Raw genomic sequence first — 24340 nt, 5'->3', positions numbered from 1 at the left:
CCTACCGCCACGCTAGGGTCATGCATGGGCCATGGCTTGCCGACTTGGCCAGCCTACTGCCGCACTTGGGTCATGCATGGGCCATGGCTTATCCACACATGGCCCAACCTCGTCGGTGGTACTCGCTGGCCGGTGGTTTATCCACCATCGGCAGTAGACCTCGGGCCAATGAGTATTGCCGACTTGGCCAGCCTACTGCCGCGCTAGGGTCATGCATGGGCGCTGGCTTACCCACATGGCCCAACTACTTCGGCAGTACACGCTGCTCAGTGGCCTATCCATGTGTAATTAGTGATCTACTCATCCATGGCCTATCGTTTACCCATTAAAACGTCCGCAGTGCTATTGTTGCTGAAAATTAGTGCTGCGGCAGCATTTTGAGATGCGCATCTTCTCCTCCAAGCGGGCTCTAACTTTGTGGCATCAGCAATGCTGTTCGCCGGGCAGGTGAAAAGCAACCCATACGTATGTAGCTTAAAAAAGCCTGTGCATCGACAAATGTAGGTTTAAACAGCACTTTTTATTGGTCTTTCTTAAATATTCGAAAGGCTCAAAGCCCTCCTAATACAAAATTGCACTTACAGCTTACTAAGTTTGTGAGGCTTCACAGCAATTTATTCTGGCATTCAGCTTCTAGGCTGAGTTAAGGATGCCACGTTTCCCTGCTCGTTGTGCCTGCCGTCCCATTACTTCACTGTTACGAGCCATCGCTTGACTGCTGCCACGGTCTTCCTGGAGAGGACGTCACTCAGGTACACGCTGCCTCTCCTCAGGCATCCTAGAAAATATACGAAAGAAAATATCAGCCTTCACTCCGTATTCATGTGAATTTTCTAGCCTGTTAAAGTGATAAAAGGCTGTCACTCAAGCATTTATAAGGACCTTCAGTGGGATCAGTGGTGTAGTCATCGGATGATATATTTTTACACATATACTGCTTGTGTAAGCAAATTTGATCCAAGGGGGAAAAAAGACATTTCTGAGGCAGGGGAAGGAAACCAAATACATATCACTGGAAGCTACCTTGAGCACCACAGAAAAGGTTTTGTTTGGAATCCTTAATTGACATTATTTACCCAAGTTACTGATTAATGACTTACACATTAAATGGTGTTGCTACTTTGAAGAGTACCGGCTCAAACCACGTTTCATTATTTGCGATAAAGAACCCTCACGTCTGCATTTTGTTCCCCAGTACAATAGGAAACCCCGAAAATACATCCCTCGTTCCCCATCGTCCTGACGCTTCCCCTCCTTTGGTTCCAAAGTTGCAGCAAGTCATCCGCAAACAAGTCTCAGTACTTCCCACGCTTCCTGAAGCTCCTGCTGTCGCTCCCTTGACATACGTCTGAGGACCACTACAATATAGCCAACCTTCTGTCCCAGCCCCTTTGACCTACGCGGCAGTAGCTGCGCGGCCTCCGCCTCAGCCGTTACCACCCGTGCAGCCTGTCCTACGCCATGCACCGCTTCCTCAAAAGGCTCCGCTTCATCCTGCGACTCCACGCTATTACAACCCGTAGCGCACTTCGGACAATCGCCCAAGTTACTACTGTGGTTGCCCTGGACACGTGGCTCGTCGGTGCCATCGCCACATGGCTGCGTGTCCCGAGCCTGCGTCTTTGGAGGACTCCCCACCGCTGCTTCATTCTGCTCCGTCTTCACCTGCATACGACGCCGAACAGCGTTCGTACACGACCCATCGTTCTCCTTCTCCACGTCGCAGGTCACTGTCACCAATGAGCTGGCGACCACCCCCTGCTGATGAGGGAAACTAAGTTCCGCGGTTCATGAGGCGAGAACTGCTTGCTCTGCGAAAAGCTCAAGGCCTCATATTTTGCCCACGAACGTTATAGTAATCTCTATCGATGGTCTGCCTGTACATGCGCTGGTCGATACAGGTGCTGCAGTGTCTGTGATTCATGAGCGACTTTGCCGATGATTACGAAAAGTTACAACGCCATTTAACGGTTTGTCGCTCCGCACTGCCAGCGAAGAGAGGATTGCACCTTTAGCAGCATGTACCGTCTGTTGCAGAAGTTTGCGGCCCAACGCGCCGGGCAGAGGAGCAGTATCGCTCCCGAGAGGCGGCGCTGCGCCCGCCGGCGCTGCCTGGTGACGTAGCTATAAAGAGTGAGGAGGCTTGTTCTCTTCTCCTCATCCCGCGGTTGATATCGCACATCTTTGCTCTCAGCCGCGGGATGAGGGGAAGAGAACAAGCCTCCTCACTCTTTATAGCTACGTCACCAGGCAGCGCCGGCGGGCGCAGCGCCGCCTCTCGGGAGCGATACTGCTCCTCTGCCCGGCGCGTTGGGCCGCAAACTTCTGCAACAGACGGTACAGCGCGTGTCGTCATTGAAGGTCTTTTATACAGTGTCGAGTTCGTAGTTTTGTCGTCTTGTTCTCACGATGTGATCCTTGGATGGGACTTCGTCTAAAAATAATGCCGTGATCGATTGCGCCCGAGCTGAAGTGGAATTTTCTGCACTGTGCGACGTACTGCACGACGAAAACCGTTCAGTGTGTCCTCAAAAGCTTACCATCGCTGAAGATGTCGACGTAGCTCCAGAAGCTTGTGCCCTTGTACCTCTTTCGTGTCCTGCCGTGTCAGCCGTTAGTGTTCTGTTTACGCCGTCTGCATCCTTCATCCACCGCAAGCACCTGCCGCTGTCGTCTGCTGTTCTCGATGTTCACGGTGGCTTCACGAAGCTACTCATCTACAATCCGTCTCTGCGCCCGATTACTTTGCTACATGGGGAATCTCCCAGTTCCATTGAACCAGCCCACCTTCTCTCTGACCTGGATGCCTCCGAGACCAAATGTGGTAACTACATTGATGCTCTGCAGTCCGATTCGACGCCTGATTCGTTGCCAGACGACTCCTTCCGAACCGCCATCGATGACGCCCTTCCTTCCACCTACCGAACACAGCTTGCGGCCCTTTTACAGACGTTTTGCTCCGCGTTCGACGCCGCCCACACACCTCTCGGCCACACTTCCACAGTCGCGCATCACATTCAGACCGGCTCTAACGCCTTTTCGACAGCGCCCTATCGTGTGTCAGCGGCAGAGCGTCGCGTGATCAATAAGCAAGTTGAGGACATGCTACAACGTGGTGTGATCCGTCCATCTCAAAGCCCCTGGTGTTCACCAGTGGTGTTAGTCAAGAAGAAAGATGGTTCGTTTCGCTTTTGTATCGATTACAGACGCTTCAACAAAATTACCCACAAGGACAATTACCCCCTTCCGCGTATAGACGATGCTCTTGATTGCTTCCAAGGTGCCGAGTACTTTTCATCCCTTGATTTACGTTCCGGTTACTGGCAAGTACCAATGGCCGCCTGTGACCGAGATTAAGACCGCATTTGTGATGACGGATGGCCTTTATGAATTTAATGTGATGCCCTACGGTCTGTGCAATGCGCCCGCCACATTCGAGATAATGATGGATAACATCTTGCGGAAGTTCAAGTGGCACATCTGCCTCTGCTACTTGGACGACATTGTTGTCTTTTCCACTGACTTCGCTACGCACCTAGAGCACTTGCGGCAAGTTTTGGTTTGTCTTACTGACGCTGGCCTACAATTGAATCTTAAGAACTGTCACTTCGGTGCCCAGCAGTTGACAATTTTGGGTCACATCGTATTCTAAGGAAGGTGTTCGTCCTGATCCGGCCAAGCTGCGCGCAGTCGCAGAGTTTCCTAAACCGTTCTCACTCAAGCAACTTCGAAGCTTCATAGGTCTGTGCTCGTATTTTCGACGCTTCATACGGAACTTTGCTTCTATTATTGCACCCCTGACGAAGCTACTCGGGGGAAACAGTCAGTTAAGTGATTCGTCAGCCGAGTGCGACGAAGCGTTCACCGCATTGCGCCATCTTTTGACATCGCCACCAATCCTTCGCCACTACGACCCGACCGCACCCACTGAGGTCCATACTGATGCGAGTGGCATTGGCCTCGGAGCCGTCTTGGCTCAACGAAAAAACGGCTTTCAGGAATACGTCTTCGCCTACGCGAGTCGTGTTCTCTCTAAAGCTGAATGCAACTACTCAGTTGCAGAAAAGGAGTGTTTGGCAATTGTGTGGGCACTAACGAAATTCAGACCCTACTTGTACGGTCGCCAGTTTGACGTCGCCACGGACCACCACACGTTATGTTGGCTGTCCTCTCTTAAAGACCCGTCCGGCCACCTCGCAAGATGGGCCCTCCGCCTTCAGGAATTTGGCATTCGAGTTGTATATCGTTCTGGCCGTAAACACATGGACACCGACGCTCTGTCTCGTTCTCCCCTATCCAGCGAACCTGCTTGCTCCACGGCAGCTGATCCCGTCCTCTCGACTCTAACCATCGCAGATATGCCTGCGGAGCAGCGCAAAGACCCGTGGCTCGCATCTCTTATCGACATCATGTCCACTTCTTCCAACGCTGCGCCTTCTCGGACTTTACGCCGTCAAGCACCACACTTTGCCCTACGAGATGGTTTTCTCTACCGCCACAATGATATGACTGATGGTCGACGGTGGGTTCTCGTCATTCCCCGCCATTTACGACACGAAATTTGCGCCCCTTTCCATGCCGACCCTCAGTGTGCCCATCCTGGTGTAGTCAAGACGTTTCAAAGAATTTCTCAACGCTACTATTAGCGCGGAATGTACGGTTATATTCGCAAATATGTCCGCTCCTGCATCGCCTGTCAGTGCCGCAAGCCATCCACACCTCGTGCTTCTGGCCCCTTACAACCCCTTCCATGCCCGGCCCGTCCTTTTGATCGCATTGGCGTTGATCTTTACGGGCCACTTCCCTGCACGGTCTCTGGGAACCGCTGGATTATCATCGGTATCGACCACCTCACCCCATATGCGGAGACCGCTGCCCTACCTGCCGCTACTGCCCGTGAGGTCGCCCTGTTCTTGTTTCATCATTTTGTCCTTTGCCACGGCGCGCCGCGTGAGCTGCTCAGTGACAGAGGCCGAGTCTTCCTTTCCAATGTCGTTGAAGCTCTACTGGCCGAATGTCGCATCATACATCGAACCACCACAGCCTATCACCCTCAAACTAACGGGCTGACTGAGCGCTTCAATCATACTCTTGGAAATGTGCTCACGATGTACGTTGCCGCCGATCAGACTAACTGGGACGCTGTTCTTCCTTTCGTGACGTACGCGTACAACACCGCCACGCAGTCAACCACTGGATTTAGCCCTTTCTTCCTCCTTTATGGGCGTGAGGCTTTGTCCACGATGGACACTATATTACCATATCGTCCAGACTCCTCCGAGTGGACTCCACTTTCTGACGCTGTAAAGCATGCGGAGGAATGTCGCCAGCTGGCCCGCAGTTTAACATCGGAATCTCAAGGCCGCCAAAAGCATCGTCACGACAAAGATCAGACGCCACATGTTTTCCCTACAGGGTCCCTCGTTTGGCTCTGGGTTCCTGGCACCCCACCGGGATTGTCATCGAAATTTCGAACTGAATACCACGGCCCCTACCACATCGTTCACCAAACCTCCCCTGTAAATTATATCGTGGAGCCACTCACTCCCTCTTCGGACATGCGTCCTCGCGGCCGCGAAACTGTGCACGTGAGCCGCCTCAAAACATACTACGACCCGCTCGTCTTGCCCTCACCATAGGTCGCCAGGGTGGCTCCTCTTCGCTCCCGGGAAATTGTAGTGAACGAAGAGCAGATGTCACGAAACACGAGGAAGAGAACAACGAAGTGCCGCTGCGCTGCTCGAGCTCGCTGGTTTGTGCCTAGACGGACTGTGTTCCTGTGCTTTCGCCATGCAGCTTACAGAGGACTATATTCTGTTGAACCCTCAGTAAAACCCATTTCACACTCATTTATATCCTTACCGCTTTGTAGTCGTTATCCGCATTGCAAAGTTCGGCGCGCTCACTGTAACTCGCACCTTCATGTGTGCCAAAGGGCTGACGTGAAGCAACCATTGCCAGCATATCACCCTTACTCATGCATGGGGCCAGCCATCATAGCGGCAGGTTGTTTCGTCCGCTCAAAATCATGTTGAGAGCAGCGCAATTGAGGTGCGCGAATGGGCTGGTAACGGTTTCGGTATTTACATAACCCGGAATTTTTCTGCAGACGAATAAAAAGTTACATGAGGTTTCTAACCGCAAATATTGAAACAGGGGTTTCCGAACGTGCTCGCCGACTCTGTAAGTCCTATTTATTGTCTAAAGTGAATATTTAGTACTTGGAGAGAATAACCTCACTTTCCTATGCAGAAAATAAAAATGTACTGCGCTGTGCGAAGTGGCTGCCAGCAATGCACCCCCGGTTTCCATCGCCTGTTTCCAATGGTTTATTTCTAACCCTTGTCTCAAGCTATCGGACACAGCAGGTGTAATGTACCATGCATAAAATCTGCGTGAGAGCATATTAATGGGTAGATTTGTAAGCTTTACAGATTTCACTTACAAATACTACGAGAATCGCGTCACTGCGGCCTTTCTTAAAATTGACACGCAACAGTGCAATATACGTGGCTAAAATAAAGTACTCAACGTATTAATTCAGCTTCGCAAATGCAGCTGTAACAGAAAGTGAGGGCTGGAGACACCGAAGGTGCGCCTAGCTTTCAAATTTTCTTAGATGGCACAACCGTTCGAAATATGTAATTTTAAAAATAAGCCCTTGATAGCGGCTTTCCCACAGCGTATATATGGGTGCCTTAGATAAGAATTATAATCGAGGTCCCATGACCATCTTTAGTTTCCAATTAAATTTTTGTATGTGATGGGCAAATATCAGAAACAAAGGAATTAACCTTAGCTTTGCAAGATACGGCGTAGTTTCCTTGAAAACAAAAAAATTGTACGGTATATCTTTAGAGGTAGAAATTAAACGCTGTTTTTGTCATTTCAAAATGTTGCAAGTTTGGATACCACGATTTTGTCATGTATGTTTTACTCACTAAATATATGCAGGTTTTACATTTACAAACACTATTAGAAACCCGTCTTGTTTTTGCAGTCGAGTTATTAAAAATCGCAAACTTTGCTTCAAGAGCAATGGGCTGCAAAAATATTCATTTTTAATCTTATATACTGGAATATGATGCTTAGGTTGGTTGCACTAAATATGTTTTCACTTCCTAACGCATGTTCTTAATTCCAAGCAATTTTTGCAGCTCCAGACCGCAAGGTGTGTTCTCCACAACTTATCAAAATTGCCCAAAATTCGAAAACAGCAGTAAAGTGTAAATTTGCTGCAAATAAAAAAAGGATCATATTCGATTTTCATTCAAATCCCAGTCAAGAATCTTCAGTGCCTCAAAAATATCACGGACTAAAATGTGTTGCGTTATATTGTTTAAAAATATAACGTTGAATATTAAACCGAGTGCTTGTCCTGATAATGGCCAAATTCAGTCTGCATTCTTGCAAGATCCAATAATATTGTGGCACTGAAACTATCTCTAGATTATCAAGGTTCCATTCTTTATTTCTAAAAAAATTTTAAGCTCTAGATTTGTTTTTTTCTGCATATTATATTGAAATCGGACAAAATTAAAAAAAAAATGGTAAAATAAGGAAAACTGATTAGAATTGAAGAAACTGCCACAACATCGATTTGTATCAAAATCTCTGGAAACAATGCAAACTACTTTGTTAATACGAGTCAGTAAATATATTCAATTCTGCAAAATGAATTATTAGAAACATAAAAATGCCTGTTTTTATTCTATAGATGTGCTTATATGGCTCCACCTCATGGAGTAGGCATCAAATCTTCAATTTAGTATTTGCTGAATTTAGTTACAGTCTTGTAAAATTTAAAGCCTTGTCAGAGCTTATAAACCCTTTTTCTGCTTGTCGGCATAAAATTGAATTATTCCCTATTTCTGTCAAATTCATGACAAAACGCAAGTGAAGGCTGAACTTTTTCTCTGTCCTGCACTCTTTTTTTATTGCTAGGTGCAGTAGTATTCAATCAAGTTTATTAATGACCATAACTAACAATACTATAATTTTGAAGGGGAAATGAGGGTGCTCGTTATAATACATGAAGGAAAGAAGCCAACAGTCGGCGAGGCCGAGGAAAGCGTTGGGGATGGTACTTTTATGTCTTTTTTTTTAATGTTTACTTGGATAATCACAGAAATTATTAATGTAATCTGATTAGGGGAAACATAATTAAACACAAAGTAGAAGAAAAAACAACGTGCCGATGGTGGGAACTGAACCCACGACCTCCGAATATCGCGTCCGGTGCTCTTCCAACTGAGCTACATCGGCCGCTGTCCCCCCTGCTACTTTCTTGGGTATTTATGTTGTCTGTATACGAACCTTGAGAGTGTTCACCAGCGCCACCCTCAACCATAGCGGCGGACGTGGAACGTCCTTTGTTACCGCCAGCGTCACATAGAACGTGATCAAGAGCGAGGGCGAAAGCTGTGCTAGAACCCTCTTACGCTACCTATGGCTTCAAGACTGCCAGAACCGAGACCCCCGTACGCTACAAGCAGATCAATTAAGGAGGAATGAAGGTGCTCGTTATAACACATGAAGGAAAGAAGCCAACAGTCGGCGAGGCCGAGGAAAGCGTTGGGGATGGTACTTTTATGTCTTCTATTTTTTTAATGTTTACTTGGATAATCGCGATATTCGGAGGTCGTGGGTTCGGTTCCCACCATCAGCACGTTGTTTTTTCTTCTACTTTGTGTTTAATTATCTTTCCCCTAATCAGATTACATTAATAATTTCTGTGATTATCCAAGTAAACATTAAAAAAAAAAAGACATAAAAGTACAATCCCCAACGCTTTCCTCGGCCTCGCTGACTATTCGCTTCTTTCCTTCATGTATTACAACGAGCACCCTCATTTCCCCTTAATTGATCTGCTTGTAGCGTACGGAGGTCTCGGTTCTGGCAGTCTTGAAGCCATAGGTAGCGTAACAGGGTTCTAGCACAGCTTTCGCCCTCGCTCTTGATCACGTTCTATGTGACGCTGGCGGTAACAAAGGCCGTTCCACGTCCACCGCTATGGTTGAGGGTGGCGCCGGTGAACACTCTCAAGGTTCGTATATGGACAACATAAATACCCAAGAAAGTAGCAGGGGGGACAGCGGCCGATGTAGCTCAGTTGGAAGAGCACCGGACGCAATATTCGGAGGTCGTGGGTTCGGTTCCCACCATCGGCACATTGTTTTTTCTTCTACTTTGTGTTTAATTATCTTTCCCCTAATCAGATTACATTAATAATTTCTGTGGTTATCCAAGTAAACATTAAAAAAAAAAGACAAAAGTACCAGCCCCAACGCTTTCCTCGGCCTCGCCGACTGTTGGCTTCTTTCCTTCATATAATTTTGAAGGTCATTTTTCAATGTGTAATTTTTTATAATTATAATCATAAGCAAATCTCTTTCCAGCATAATAATTTTGAAGGTGTTACAAAGAACACACATACCAGCATAGAGCTCCAGATTCTGCCTTAAAATAACAATATAACCTGCGTAATAAACACAGAATGTTTTACTGCGAATAACGTAACGCATTACGCCAGTATGTAAGGTCGAAAATTAACATTTTTGTAGCGCGTTGCTCCTGAAGCAAAGTTTGCGATTTTTTACTAAATCAACTGAATCAATGAAACAAGCCTTTAATACTTCTTATACAAATAAAAGTTATGTTGATTTGGTGAGTAAAAAACAATGGATGACAAAATTTTAGTGCGCAAGCAGCAGGCCTCCAAATGTGCAACTTTTTGAAACGACAAAAAACGGTGTTTTCTTTAGTGATAGGCGTTCTTGTTTTCTTTTTTCGGGAAAACTATGCTGCATATTGCAAACCTAAGGGTCTTTCCTTTGTGTCGAGACATTAGCCCACGACATAGGAAAATTTAATTAAAATAAAATGGTGATGGCACCACGATTACTGTTCGTGTCCGAAGACATGCATATTTGTTTTCATTTCGTCTCTTTAAACATGTTCGTTTAGGCAATGCGGTGAATAAAAATATCATCGCATATATTAAAGATTTCTGCGCTACGCGTTATACCTAAAGCCACCTATATTGTCACAACTGTTATTCGTTATTTGTAGCTGAAACAACATCACAAAAGGAATTCGATCGCAAATTGTTCGTGAGTTAAATAGACGTACAAGATGACACACGTATACTTTGTAGAATACAATTTAAGAAAGAGCAGTTACAAACTATAGGCAAATAATGCTATGATATGGAGCATATGTATTACTCCGGTTAACAGTAAAAAAGGCGACTTTTAACATATTAATGTATTCGACAAACTATTGCATGAACACAATTATGGGGTCATCCACGTATGTAATGTCTATGGGCATTAGATGTGTGAATGACTTCGTTTTAATCCAATTTGTGCGTCACTCAAACTAATTGAACAAGGAAAAATTTAGTATTTACACAATTTTCAGCGAGTATACCACAAAATATACTAAGGTGCTTCATATACAGTCACATCACATAGCAAGTGAAGTGGGATACCAGAAGTAATCACTCACTCTGATCAGCATTTCGCTTTTGCGTCATCTTTGTAACTTTTTAGGCAGGCTTTTTCACTGATTATCCTCTTTATTCCTCTTCCAACCACAGGACACAGATCTTCTGGGGGGTGCCGAAGTGTTGGTTTTCGCACCAGTGATACAACTCAATCGATCCATTTCTACGTAGAAAACACTCTCAGTGCGCACCTAAAAAAAATGAAAGCATGTATGTGTAGGCGAAATCATTCACCCGTGATAAAATAATATGATTTGAACAATAAAATCGAATGATCACACTCGAAACAACAAGAAAGTGGTGGAGAGATAGGAATTAAAGCTTGAAAGGCGGTTGCCTACTGCAATAATAGCAAGAGGTCCACTGTCTATAAGAATAGGCAATAAATATAAGGCACATTTAAAGGTGCATGCAGCAGTTACAGTGATGCAGTGCTACCTTTTGTTAGGCAGGCTTTTCCGCTGATTATCCTCTTCTTTATTCCCCTTCCAACCACAGGACACAGATCTTTTGGGGGTGCCAAACTGTGTCGGTTTTTGCGCCAGTCATACAACTCAATCGATTCATTTCTATGTAGAAAACACTCCCGATGCGCATCTAAAAAAAAAAAAAAAAAAAAAACCCATTATGTATAGGCTAAATCCTTCACATGTGATAAAACAATACGATTTGAACAATGAAATCACATGATCACACCCGGAGCAACAAGAAAGTGGTGGAGAGATAGAAATTGAAGCAATGAAAGACGATTGCTTACTGAACAAAGCAATAGCAAGAGGCCATGTGTCGATAAGAATAGGCAATGAAATTAAGGCACGTTTAAAGGTGCATGCAGCAGTTACAGTGATGCAGTGTTACCTTTTTTTTTCACTGCAGTAGTTGGTATAAATATTACAGCAATTGCTAGGTATCAGAGGTAACCCCATTGAAAACCTCATCCAAGGTACCGAGCAGCAGTGGCGCATTTGTACCTTAAATGAAAGCGACTGAACAGTGGGTGTTGTAAGAGGTGCAGCGTCCCTAGGAATAGGGACCAAAATTAAGTTTGCTTGTAATAACCAAGTACAAAAAGGAGCAAATATGCTTGCAATAATATCATGATGGCCTATGTTTTCATCAACAGCTGTAAACAACCTGTCACTACCAGTCGGTTCTTTGGATAGAGTTGTCAATGTCAGAGCTTAAAGCTAAGAGCAATATGAGTAATATTTATTGCGGTCACGGCTGTAAAGAATTCTAGCACAACACTCCATTACTGTAACTATTCAATTAATAATTATAATTTTTCATCTAGTGTCACGTCTATTAAACATCATCTTGGTTGGGAATCTTTAGCTCACCGCAGAAAACATTTCAGACTGCAGATCATGTATCGCATTTATTTTGGAAAGTTCAGCATTGACAAAGACCGGTACCTGCTTCAACCTCACTTTTTTTCTAGACGACTTGACCATCAGTGGAAGATCCGCGAAATAAAATGCCGGACAGATGTGTACAAAACCTCGTTTTTTCCACTGACGATCAATGAGTGGAACCGGCTGCCAGCTGGCATCACTGAGTGTTGCACTGAAAATTTATTTCGGGCTTTTTTATCGGATGTGTGACGTGGCGCCCAGTTCTCTTGCGTGTGTTTCCTTCATTACTTTGTTTTTTGAGTGTTTTCATCACTTTGTTCGTCGCGCAGTTGCCCCCTTTAGATGCATGTTTTTCTTTCCGCATTATCACTTGTGTCCTGTTATTTTCTTATTTTCTTCATTTTTATGTATTTTATCACTGGCGTTCCCAGCAAGATTACGTGTCATCTCTCCCCCTGCAATAATGCCTTCGGGCGCTGCAGGAACTTGTAATAAATAAATAAACCGTCCATTTGTATACATATTGTTCATTTAAGAACCATGCACATCTTATTAAGTTGCTCTTTTCTACTCCCAAATGGTTTCCTATAGAATTAGAATACGTAGATCGCTGCTTCGGTTTCAAAATTTTTGTACGATGGCTATGACGTGCACTTCATGCATACAGTACGTTCATTATTTCCTATTCTTCTCCCATACTCATTCTATCCTTCTCGGCCGCTCAATTCTCCGCAGCTTTTTTTTTTTTCCCGCAGCCACCCTAGCTTGGGGCATTCTAGGTTGGCCTTTGTGAAGCTCTGCCACACTTGGGAGGAAGGGTGTTCGCCACAAATGCTTTTCGTATTTATCTTCATTTTTACCATGTCTTTTACGGCTCGGCTGCTATCGTCTATCGACTTTTGCCAGAGCTAACAAAGGTTCCACACGTGGCTGCACTACAATAGACGCTATCTCCCTTGATTCATTCGGGGACACGGTGCCCGATTCCTTGCCTTCAAAGTCCTCTCTGTCACTGACCTGAGCCACTCTGCCAAAATCTGATACTACCTTGGTTTGCCACTGCCTGGCCCATCGCGAAAGAAAGCTCATTCTTCTTTCGGCTTAGTTCAGCTGCAATTTCGCGGGCTTTCAATCAAGTGAGCGCTTGGACGGCTCGGTCACCGAAGCTACGACCTTCCTCCTGCAGCATCTGCTCTGACCTGTTCGAAAAGAGGTACGGAAACTGCTCTGGCAGGTTCCGTGATACCGCTGCCTCTATTTCCAGAATGCCAAATGGGCCTATTCTGACACGTGCGACCGGCAAACATGGGCTATTCTTTACGGGAACCTGTTTAATACATGCACAATCCCCCGTTAAGTCAGCTGCCTTCACGTATGTGAGGTGGATTACGTCCATGATGGCCGCGGAATCTCTCAGAACCCGACAATGCTTCCCATTAACCTGCATCTTTTAGGTATGACTCTAGCAGGCGCATGTTTTTTTTTCATCTGCATCTGCCAAAGAGAACAAAACCTTCAACTTCCTATGTGTTGGCAAAGTGAACGGGCTCGTTGCATCGGAAACAGACCGATTTTTCTTTGTTTCCTTCCCTTTGTCGGCTGTCACTTTAGGGTAGTTACTCGACTCTGCCCTGTGGCTTTCGTCTCGCTCCAAGGTGCCGCTTGCTAGGTTTCCAGTCTGGGTTCACGTTTTAGTTTGCTTTAGGGTTTCCCCGAGAACGCGATCACTCCGTTTCCCACCTAGCATGGAATTCTTCGGCCAGCTCTGCTGCACGTTCTAAGCTTTTATTTCCCGGCCTGTCTTGCACCCACACACACGTTCATGCTCCTAGACAGCTATAGAATTGTTCCAGGCAGATCACTTCTATTAAGGAATTGAACGGCGGCGCAACACGGAAACGGACACAGACAAGAAGGGGACACCACATGCGCACACTACCAACTATTTATTAAACGGAAAGGTGGCATATTTATACGTTCATCTCAAGCATCAGACTCATCGCCACAGTCCGCTCCAAACCCAAAGATATTCCTAACCTCAGTAGATAAACTATCAAAAACGGGAAAGAAAAAAAAAATTTTTTTTTTTTAAACGGAAGGCAGGCCATATCTCATAGCAAATGCAGTGTGGACCGAAAACAGCAGAGTAAGACATGAGAAGCGACCAGCCCGAACCCTAACAAATAAAAAATAAAACGATAAAACAATCGTAGCAAAAGCAGAGTCAAAACAGTTAAGCAAAAGCAGTCAGAACCCTAAGCCAACAACAAAAGACGATCGTAGCAAAAGCAGTCAAAACAAAAGAAGCAAAAGCAGTAAAAAAAAAAACTAGGCCAACAACAACAAAAGACGATCATAGCAAAAGCCGAGTCAAACAAAGGAAGCAAAAGCAGTCAAAAAACCTCAACCAACACCAACATTCATAGCTCAGAGTCAAAGAAATGAAGCAAAAGCAGTCAAACACAATCGTATACCAAAGGCGTAGTCAAAAAAAGGGGGAGCAAAAAGTCAGGAACCTAAAAGCAACTAAAAACGATCGTAGCAAAAGCAGAGTCAAAACAAAAGAAACAACAGCGGTCAAACCTAAAACAACAGCCTAAAACAACGATTTCCTGACTGTTTTTGCTCCCCCTTTTTTTGACTATGCCTTTGGTATACGATTGTGTTTGACTGCTTTTGCTTCATTTCTTTGACTCTCCTTGAGCTACGAATGTTGGTGTTGGTTGAGGTTTTTGACTGCTTTTGCTTCCTTTGTTTGACTCGGCTTTTGCTATGATCGTCTTTTGTTGTTGTTGGCCTAGCTTTTTTTTTTTTTGACTGCTTTTGCTTCTTTTGTTTTGACTCTGCTTTTGCTACGATCGTCTTTTGTTGTTGGCTTAGGGTTCTGACTGCTTTTGCTTAACTGTTTTGACTCTGCTTTTGCTATGATTGTTTTATAGTTTTATTTTTTATTTGTTAGGGTTCGGGCTGGTCGCTTCTCATGTCTTACTCTGCTGTTTTCGGTCCACACTGCATTTGCTATGAAATATGGCCTCCCTTCCGTTTTAAAAAAAGAAAACCTTTTTTTTTCCCCCGTTTTTGATAGTTTATCTACTGAGGTTAGAAATATCTTGTCTGATTTCCTGTTGGTGGTGCTCGGCGTTCACGTGTTGGGTTTGGAGCGGACTGTGGCGATGAGTCTGATGCTTGAGATGGACGTATAAATATGCCACCTTTCCATTTAATAAATAGTTGGTAGTGTGCGCATGTGGTGTCCCCTTCTTGTCTGTGTCCGTTTCCATGTTGCGCCGCCGTTCAATTCCATCATGCACCAACTGGCCCCCCAGGCCGTTATTCACTTCTATTATTTTGTCATGAGTTCCGAAAGCCTCTTCTCCTCTTTTACCATTCTGTCAGGTCTGCCTTCAGATTGTAAGTGAAATGCGGAAACGACTGATTACGTTGTTACCTGGTTTCCCTGAAATGGCGGCAAAACGCATCTGAGGGATAGGCGGTACTTTTTGAGAAGCGCTGCCTTTGCTTTAGCATAGTCGGCTGCTCCTTCTTTTGTCAGACCAGCAAGCACTTGGGCTGCCTCACATGGGAGGATGGTCAGCAGCTTCTGGGGCCAAAGCTCGGATGATAACTCAACATTTTCACACGCCCACTCGAACTTTACGAGAAAAAACCCTATGTCTTCTTCTAGTTTGTACGGTAGCAAGAGGTTTTTTATTTTAACACTTGATGCTTCCTGACTCACGACGGAGTTTGGTGTGTGTCTCCCAGTGTATTTTGCCTGTGCTAACTGCAGATCGAGCTGTTTTTTTCTCGATCCCCCTTTCATTCTACTTGTCTTCAAGATCCTTTTTGAGTTTCTCCTGTTCCTCAGCCTTCTTTAACTCTTCTTGAATAAGCTCCCAACGTTCTGCTATCTCCTCCGCGTCCGCACCGATGTCCTCAATTGCCCTAATCAGTTCTGGTTTTCTGCGGATGGGCCCACAGTCAATGCCCAATTCCCCAAAGATTAAAACCAGCTCCAGTTTGTGCAACTTTTTTCAGTCCATGACTACTGCAGCAATGGCAAGTCCCTGCACTATGTGGTTAGAGGAAACCAATCTGCCTCTAAAACCACCCTTCATTTGCCGAAGCTTACAAATATCTACAAGTTGTAAAACCTGGCAATGTTCCAAGAGAAGGACCATGTACTTACTGTACCAGAGTCAGGACTGGAGGCGCAGACCATTACACCGCAGCCATCCACTTGATGCGATCAGGTTCGGGGCCAAGGCTTCTGGGTAGCGTGATCAGGTGGACAAGACATCGGACGGGGAGCAGCAGGTAGAGCTGGCAAAGAAGTTTTATATACATTATTTACATGTCAAAACAGGAAGAAAAACTCAGACGAGGAGAGCAGAACCGAGCTGAACTCCTTAGCTACCATGGATAGCTCCACACATTAATAAAGCGTCCGCAATCTCCAGTTCCCTAGCTGGGGAAATGAAGGTCAATTGGGCCTGTCAGGGGGAGTACAATTATGCTATATCCAGCTTTTAACACTAAACAGCATGACGCATGGTAAAACAGTGTTGAATGGTTTTGTAGCGCATTGCGTGTAAAAAAAAAAAAGGTCACAGCTCAGCGGTGCGCTACTACACTGTGATGGAAGCAATGACTTCCTCTTGCTCCTTTAGAAAATTAATATCTACCCACACTAGCATATTTATTTTCCTTTACTACCCTACCAAGCTTTTACTGAATTGTCTCGATGCGCTCATATATGCATGGATCAGACGAAGTGAGCGTCTGCAGGTTCTTCGCTCAAATCGGACTAGGAAAACCAACTTCGCTCACAAAAAAAAAAAAAAAGAACTAGGACGGAAATTGAGTAGCCCAAAGCCTTCTGCGATTGGCTGCCTAGCGAGCTGCTTCTGGGTGATACGCGAAATTTTCTACAAACCCAGAACCTGAGCGCGACAGCGCCGAGCGGAATGCTTTGGCGTCCCTCGGCCTGTCACGCCTGTCAACGCTCCACTGCACTAAGGGAGCTCTTGTAATTAACGGAAAAGAACTCTCAGGAAAAACTCAACCTTATGATTTTTGAAGGAAGAACTGGGTAATGCTTGCCAGCTTCGCGTTGGCATTCTGCCCGACAAAAGCGTCCTCTAGCTGCTAAACGCATCGCATAAGCCGTTGGTTGCCGCCGCTGCATTCAACTTTGTTGCGGACACCACATATACAACAAAAATCAGTCAACGCTTCGTGAATATGGCGCGACAAAACAGAACCACACAATCACTAATTTGCTCTTGCCGGTATGCACATGCGGAGGGCAGCTGACCGAACCACGCCCAATAAGACTCATCAGCCCCCGCGTGCGATCGGTGCTTACGTGACTGCTCCCAAGGTGAAAAACGGCTGCGTCTGCGGGAATTTTGTATTCGCTCTTTAAACGTGACTGCGTTTAGCACTTAATATAAGAACAAAGCACTCGCTTGGAGCCCCTATCACTTTTTGGTAATGACCTGTGTCTTCGATCTTTGCGGTCAAAATTTCGACATATCCGCATTATGCCCGAAAAATGCTTCGAGATAAACGGGAGTCAGTACATAGTACCTATGGGAGGTGAAAGCGCGACGTGGAAAATTTTGAACTTAACCAATTTTTCGAGATATGCGAGTCCGTGTTAACGAGGGTTTACTGTATTTTTTTTACTCACATACCTCACAGGCTCCAACTGGAGTATTATGTGAGGGGGGGTTACATAAAAACCTGGGGTGCAAAAAGAAGCAAATAGAACACAGTTACTTGAACATTGTTATACAAATAGTTAAAAGCCAACCAGAAAGTTGAATGCAGTTAGAAAAGCTTCAGATCAAGAGCTGAGCACCCCAAAAATCAGCCACTCAAATAACACACTAAGCAATGCATCTTTAGCTAATAGAGTCACTAGCCGCTATTTACAACTGAAATTAAGAAGTGAAGCTCTCATTTCCTATTTCTGTTGATTTATTTGGCCGTGCAATGCAAAAGAAAATACTCTTTGTAATATTTTTACTTCCATGACCACAAGCTATATAAACACGTAATAAAAGGAAGTGAAGGAAAAGCCCTATGCTTATGTGTAGCAGACTGCACAAAATATCATGCAGTGGAATGTTTACTTCATGTGCCTACACTATGTACAAAGATACTGTCCATGTCTACCTTCTGGCTTCTTAAGTGTTATGGACAGAAGTCTGCCATCAAGGACAAAATTTACTGGACCACTCCACAGCAGCATATCATGCACACACTCATGGTAACACACCAGGTGATGAGACTGGCTCTAGGACCATGCGTGTCCTTCGTTACCAACAAGCATGCTATTTTTCTGTCACTGAGTAGCTGCTTATTGATTGCCAAGGGCATGCTGCAAGGCACTGTTGCAGCAGTGGCATTCTGCTGACTCACCAGTGCGAGCAGGTGCCTATTGTTCCCTTGCTCGGCCACTTGCACACCATTGTGATAATGCACATCTTCGGTACTGTGTATTAGCATAAATACACTGCCGCATGCAACGCATTCATTACAAAAAGTTCCGGTCTGCACGTCGCTGCTTCTTTATATTTGCACAGGCAGACAAGATGTTGCAAACTTGAGCATGCACTGGGGAGCACCTATACACAATACCAATGAATCAGAGTAATATTGTAGATAAAAACAAAATATAGAAAACTAGCTGTGTGGGTATTGCTCATACTTGCTGAAGATATCAATTGCATCTGTCCATGAGTTATCACTTATGCAAACACCTGGTGCCGAATTCTCTAAGGTGCTGTATGTTTGGCGACGACCCCTTAACTGATGCAATAAATATACCAACCATTTTCCTTGTTGGTAGATCATTTAATATGCAGCTCTATTGCAAAACTACATTCATGAGAACTGTGGCAGTGTCCACTCATATGATACGCATGGAGTGTGGTGGCTCGTAAAGGCACAACTGCTTTTTGCAACATTTGAATCAAATTAGCAGATAAGGAAGCTTGGGCAAGTTGGTGACAGTACTCTTGGTACCAGTGGCCTAGCCAGAAATATTTTTCGGGGGTGTTATACAACAGAATACAACAGACAAAACAGACCAACCAGAAGGGGAGAGCGGGGAAAGGAATGTGGGTGCAATGTTCAGAGAATTTTTCTATTGTTCTCCTCAACGTTACACTAACTTATGGTTTCTGCTTGTATATAGATCCCAAGTACTAAATCGAGACCACAGTTCTCACCTGGCCCTTAAAATGTAAGGAGACAGTAAATTGCCATTTTAGAAATGCGCTGTTTACAGCACTGCATTTGTTGTTTTATTTTCCTAATATGGCCTTTTAATAAGATGCGGTTAAAAGTGCTGAAGGCAAGCATAACCATAATTGCATTAAAGCTCCCAGGTAAGTGCATGAGACGCGCCTGACCATGCCAATTAGTCAGCGGGGTGCCAGTAGTGCAACAAGAAACTAGAAGCACATTCTTGACGACCAATAAGAAACTAGAAGCACATTCTTGACGACCAATAAGAAACAACCCGAAGCATGAAAATTGGCATGCTTTAAGGGAAGGATTGGGCATGCTCCCAACATTGGCCTTGTCACAAGGCGTCTCACTGTTAGAGTATGTGCAGATATCTAATTAATGAGCAGCAAGTCAAGTTTAGGAAAGTAACCAACATCTTCAATTTCTTTTCGACACTGAATATTGCTAAGGACAATGAAGATGAAGCGAGCAGTGGCACAGGCATGAGCACTTGATCCAGGCCTGCTCCCATTATTAAAAACCATCCCATCCCATCACCATCGGTCATGCTCTTTCTTCACTAGCTTCCCATCCTGTAACAATGTTTTTCTAATCTTTAGAGACAGGTAAAACTCAACACTGGGGCCCCAAAAGCCCTTCAAAAGAGGTATTCCAGCTGTACAACATCATGGCTTAGCCAGCTGCCAAGCAGCTCATCTTTGGGACTGCTGCAGGTACCACTTCTTACATAACAGCAAAAGCAGAAGGCAATATTCAGAGATAAACACAGGGGTTTCAATCCTCAGTGCCTTTACCTCTTGCTTCTCCCTGCCCTTCCGCCATGTGCAAGGTGGGTATCCAATTTCATTTCAATATTCTCTGCGAACACATGCAAACAGAAACAAGTCAAGTAGAGTTTGCAACCTCGTTATAGGTAATTAACAAGAAGCTGATGTTTGCAAGCTTCCTTCATGCACTGCACTGCATCAATGCTAAACACTTTTTACAAGTGACCAACATTTGACAACTCCTTGCATGCAAGCTACAATGAAAAACATTGTTTACAGCAAAGAGAAAGCCTTAAAAGAGCTTCGAAATGCTTGTTAAGCACATTGTTCTGCCTTTTGGTTACGTAGATAGTGACACAATAACTGCTGGTTGTTTTGTGTATTATCCAGCGTTTAATGCTTTAAGTTGGTCGCGAAAAATGAGTTCGGGCCACTGAGGGTGCTGGCACACAATGGCCGTTTTTGGCAGCGGATGTGTTATCACTGGGTAGGGGTTTGATGATTGGACGAACAATAAATTCACAGCTAAAAGGGCTCATAAGTAGATATATGTTCTGTCATATTTTTGTATTTTCTATAGTATCTACAAAACCAGCATGTTTGCTTTCGTCAAATTACTCCAAAGTATTGCAAAAAAGTAATCATTGCTACAGGCTCTGGCTATTGTTCTGCCTCGGAGAACTCTGCGTCTCTCTACATAAATGGCTTTGGCAAGTATAGCTACCCTCTATGCACATGCAAACTCTTGCCTACACAGCTGGTTTCTCGTAGGTGATATCTCGTTGAATTCTGCGCTGCCATGAGAACGAAAACTAGGCAGCACCATGCTACTTGAGCAGCGAAGGCAGTGGAAAAATGTTTTTTTTTTATATATTTCCCTCTCAGAATAAGCGAAAAAAATATGGATGGAAGTTCTTGGCATTCACGAGCCTGACGCGGCGGGTGTGCTCAGCACATTTCACTCGAGCACGCCCTCGAAACTCCTTAGAAGGTTCACCAATTCGGCATTCGCTGGCTACAAGCAACGGCGGCAACGATGCGACGCGGTGCTGGCGGTGGCAGGCACTCACACAAAACATCAATTGAAAAAAGTAACTATCGTGCGCATTAGCTGAGCAGTGAAGGCTCGTTCCGATCGGAGCCTATCCATGTTCATACATAATAGTTTGCAATGTTTTCACTGCTGTTCTTTTCTCAAAAACTCACCATCACGAGTAACGTCCCTGGCAGCAGCTCACTGTGCTCTCGCCTGTTGGCTTAGTTTTCAGTCAGATTAACGCGCGTGAGCACACTTATTGAGAGCTTACATGCCTTTGAAATATTTATAATATTGCGTTACCATCGGATGCATGGATTGTCAGCGCCAGGTTACAGTGGAGCACAGGAAGGTCAGCGAAATTTACCACAAGTGCACCATTCCTTTTTTTTTTTTTTTTGCTTCATTGTCACTAGGAAAAAATACTGACGTATTTACATCTATGGGACATGCGTTTCCTTTTTTCTTGCCAAAGCGTCTGTTGACGCAACATAGATAAAATGTATTTTCAGCCAATCCTGCTGCTGTTGTTTTTTTTCAATGACTTGAACCCATACATACCAAATGGAATTGATCAAAAACTAAAATGGGAATTTATCAACTGCGTGCTGGGTGCTTTTTTTTTTTTTTTGGAATGTGAACCTTTTGATTTTCCCTCGCAGGACGCAAATTCGAAACGCATTCACAGGAGTGAACCAGGCTGTATTCTATTTGAAGCAATAAGTCTTTTGAATGCATCTTTGCAATAGTTTGATACCTTGCTTGAATTTGCGCAACTGATTTAAGCGTCATCCTCAGCATTACTGGAAATGTCTCACTGCCCTTTGAGGTGTGCAGGCAATTTAAATATTAAGGCCATGAAAGATGAATGTACACAGACAAAGCCTCTATCCACTGAAGATGGCCGCATCAAACGCAAAACTGGTGGCACATCTGATGATGCCGTGGGCTGTAAATTGTTGGAGACTCCATCCTCCCTCCCTCCCTCCCCTCCCCCCCCCCCCCTACTGCTGCCTTAGCACAAACCCCGATAGGTATACATACAACTGGGCGCCGTGCGCACCGCTCTGAAAAAGTCGCCGCAAGCCACCAGCTGACGGCCACTTGCCGCCCAGTGCTACGTAACGTGCGTCCCGATACATACAACTAGGCGCCGTAAACAGCGAGCCCCCAGCTGACGGCTACTTGGCTCTTCCACTAGGGTACCCCGTAACTCAGCTTCCGACAATAAAGTTTTGTTTCTCTAGTGACGCGCAACTGCCGATACTGCTACTGCTAGCCCTACTGCCATTGCAATGAGAAACAGGAATAGGGAAAAGGTACATACGCCCGTGTAAACATAGTTACAGCACTTACCTGCCAATTCTTCGCCATTTCCATGATAAAAGTTCTTCTCTTGCGGTCATCTCCTGGCCTGCCAACACCAGTAAGCCTGCCCTTCGCAACATTCTTTGTAGTCTGTGGCTTGTATGCTTTCACAAGCGATACGTTCACGAAAGCTTTCCCCCGTCGTCGCATACCGCATAGGCTATTGTGGAGCTTCCATGCCACGCGACAAACTGCCTGCAGGCAGTGACTGGCAGATATGAAACAATGAATACTTGCGTACAACAAGAGCATCGCACACCGTGACCGCGCACAAACACCGCCATTAACGCAGCCTCCCAGACTCTCTTGGCTACAGGAATGCCTAAAGCTTTGGATGGCTCTGGCTTCGTTCGTTTTGCGACGTGATATCGTCTGCTAGTAAATTATCGTCTTCAGACAGGAAAACCGGTTAGGTCAGATATTTGTCATGTAGTTTTAACAGATAGGAAGCACTTGCTGCTATTTAAAGTAAAGAAAATTATCATTTTATTACTGATGTCCACCGTGGTCATATGGCCAAAGGAAACAAATATACACTCTCATAATCACGGAGGTTAACATAACCGCGCGTTCACATTACCCCATTTTCTATGCGCTTTGGTGGAGGACGTGTTGCTCATTAACGTGTGCATTCATAGCAGCATACATACTACCGCGGTATTATTATATCACGTGATGCAAATTATGTGCTATTAATTTTTTTTTTTTTTTTTTTTTTTTGTGACCACCACATTACTGCGAAAGGCGCGGTCGGGATTCTACCATTCTACTGTACATTATACCATATATAGTGTATATATCTTTATTTTCTTATTTTTGCCTACCCTGTCCTTTCTCTCTGTCGCTCTTCTTTGATTTCCTCTACCGCTTCCTTACTATCCTTTTATTTTCGCCGCCTCAGCCAGGTGCTGCCGGGGATAGCAAACATCTTTTCCTCCCTTTTTGATATCTAATGATAAATAACCACATACTACTGTTTAATTTTTGTGGCACAGTACGTCGATCTAACGTCGTTACCAGCGTAATTTTGCAGTAAATCTAAGTGCCCCAGCATATGTTAAGTTCAGTATCCATGCATTAAATGTACAGTCCAATACCATCACAGCTAAAATCGAAGGGTTGGTCCCCAGCATGGTCTTAGAATGGCGCAAACTGTAACGAGGCCCGGAGACGAAGTGTTGTCGCGTTTCATGCCTTTAATATATAGCTTTATTTGCATGCAATGCTGCTATATGTTCAAGTCCGACTTGCAGACTGCCACTTGATATATGACTTGATTCATACAGCTGCACAAAAATGAAAGTTTGAAGCCATATCAAGCCCTGTATGCCCGATTATATTAGCACACATTTTTTACCATAGGGTTTCCTCTGCAAATATATGACCATCACATTAAATGCTCCTACTTCGATTTTGTCTCATTGCATTCAGCATTAACTCAGGAAAACAACATATGCAGTTACTATACGTCCTGTTACTATACTTAATCCCTCTCTCATAACATAACGAGAGAGGTGTCCCTTACAAGGATTAGGGCCCTTACCCCATCGGTGACATGCCGACGGGGCTCTGAAGAGGATGCAGTGCAGAGTACATGCCCTAAGTGTACAAGGCCAACTGCCGAGGTGGGTCTTCGCCACCTTTTATGAACGTGCCCATGAATGCAGCCGTCAAGAATAAGACAACTACAAGAAGTTGGACTGTCGGCTACGAGGGAGGAACATTTATACGTGTGGCTAATGGACAATATTAAGAGCCGGAGCTTGCTCCGGTTTCTTGAAGAAAATAGACTGCATGACTTCCTTTAAGAAGACAGCCTCATTCTATGCCACATGGCAAGCCTTTGAATAATAATAAAAAAAAAATGAGTGCACTTCTGGGTGACCATTTTCCTACTAGTGAAATGCAGGACATGATAAGGGGGGGGGGGGGCGGGGGGTGGCATGATTAAAAATTGTCAAATTTACAATAATTTATTTCTCAACTTTTGATGTGAAATTTTCTCTTGCAATATTTTCACATCTGTCTGAAACAAGGCAAGGGA

The 24340-nt window shown here is 44.7% G+C and overlaps 1 long non-coding RNA gene, 1 other non-coding gene and 1 pseudogene across 4 annotated transcripts; 2 read left to right on the top strand and 1 right to left on the bottom strand.

Annotated features, from left to right (window-relative positions):
- Positions 1-24340, top strand: part of LOC146170931 (uncharacterized) — a 57012-nt pseudogene that overhangs the window by 25940 nt on the left and 6732 nt on the right.
- Positions 265-22965, bottom strand: LOC146170932 (uncharacterized). 3 transcript variants are annotated; one of them, XR_014703059.1, is made up of 6 exons: positions 22285-22965; positions 19920-19983; positions 16057-16185; positions 10946-11104; positions 10510-10698; positions 265-778 (listed from the first exon to the last, which is right to left on the bottom strand). It is a non-coding gene; the product is annotated as an uncharacterized LOC146170932 (long non-coding RNA). The 3 variants fall into 3 exon arrangements; XR_014703058.1 differs by having other exon boundaries at positions 267-778; positions 16052-16185; positions 22285-22962; XR_014703060.1 differs by lacking the exon at positions 10946-11104 and having other exon boundaries at positions 16052-16185; positions 22285-22963.
- TRNAL-CAA (transfer RNA leucine (anticodon CAA)) lies at positions 9098-9170 on the top strand. The gene has a single exon. It is a non-coding gene; the product is annotated as a tRNA-Leu (tRNA).

Source organism: Amblyomma maculatum, unplaced genomic scaffold (assembly GCF_055883805.1).
Source record: "Amblyomma maculatum isolate TAMU_Amacu unplaced genomic scaffold, ASM5588380v1 scaffold_27, whole genome shotgun sequence".
Classification (NCBI taxonomy): Eukaryota; Metazoa; Arthropoda; class Arachnida; order Ixodida; family Ixodidae; genus Amblyomma; species Amblyomma maculatum.
The sequence above is the reverse complement of the archived record's forward strand: the minus strand, read 5'-3'. Positions and strand labels throughout refer to the sequence as shown.